The sequence below is a fragment of the Aplysia californica genome, unplaced genomic scaffold, assembly GCF_000002075.1.
Source record: "Aplysia californica isolate F4 #8 unplaced genomic scaffold, AplCal3.0 scaffold00495, whole genome shotgun sequence".
In the NCBI taxonomy this organism is placed as follows: domain Eukaryota; kingdom Metazoa; phylum Mollusca; class Gastropoda; order Aplysiida; family Aplysiidae; genus Aplysia; species Aplysia californica.
The window spans coordinates 306741-307911 of NW_004797765.1; the positions used below are offsets into that span (position 1 = coordinate 306741).

The window sequence follows — 1171 nt, forward strand, 5'->3', positions numbered from 1 at the left end:
GGGGGGTGAAGAGGTACTTTTTCCTCGATATCTGATGCCGCTGAACCTTAAAAATTAACGTCCATTGGAGGTATGACTGGAGCAAGAAGGCCGAGAGCCTTTCAAAATCCCCATACCACTGAATTCTAAGAACGCCGAGTGGAGGGTAAAATCTAGATACATCCCTACGCCATATGATACCATTGAATAGAACCCTTTATTTCAACAATTCGTTTGCTATAAAAATATGTCTTGCTCCTTTTGGTTCTTATCAACGGATGAAGCCGTCCCTTGTAAAATCCGAGATTATATTAGCAACGTCCGTGGCAACCGACACATAATCGATGATCTTCTAAACTTTGAATTAACGTTATTTTTCTCGAATGCAGGTAATTTTACGCTCCTATAGTGACACAATTTACGAACATTTAAGAGGCGAGCTGTGACCGAACTCGGGAAGAGGGGGGATACAACGCCCAAACAGAAAGACAGAGATACTCAATAAAATTCTTCCCACATGGGAGTCGAAATCGGGTCGTCTGCGTGCTGCAGCGAGACACCTAACCCCTACGCCACATACGCTGCTGTTTGCTTGATGCCGTGATGATAACAGGGCCCCAAAATGCTCAGAATGCTCGGAACGAAAAAGGCGATGGAAAAATGGAAATGGTTGAGGTTTAACACCCCTATCAGCACTGTTAGGTTATTTAAGAGGCGGGACCTCCGAGTTTAACACCCGTCTCCGAAACGACCGAGCCAAGTCGGGAATTCGTGTAAAGTGCCTTTCCCAAGGACACGGCGTTGGACCGATCTGGGGCTCGAACCCCACTAACCCGCAGTCTCACGATTACGAGTCCGGTAGCCTTACCACTAGGGTATCGACGCCACTAAAGACAATGGTGCAATGTTGAGCAAATCATACCATTCTATTCCCTACGTAGTTTTTCTCTCTATTGATATACATGTTTATATATCGGCACATATGATGGGGTGGTAAGACGTTTCGCCGTCGCAGACAGAACAGGGGGGTTCGATTCTCGCGAGGTGAAGATTACGATCGAGTATTTTAGTCTTTCTGCTGAGATGTTGTATCCCATTCAGTCCTGGTTGGCCCGAAGCAAGCAAATAGAAGCTCACCTCTAAATGATGCAAATTGCTTCTAAAACTTCGTGAAACACCTACATTAACACCC

General features: G+C 45.6%; 1 protein-coding gene across 1 annotated transcript in view; it reads left to right on the plus strand.

Moving 5' to 3' along the window:
• Window positions 1-1171, plus strand: part of LOC101848229 (microfibril-associated glycoprotein 4) — a gene marked incomplete at its 3' end in the record, with an annotated part of 25396 nt that overhangs the window by 5275 nt on the left and 18950 nt on the right.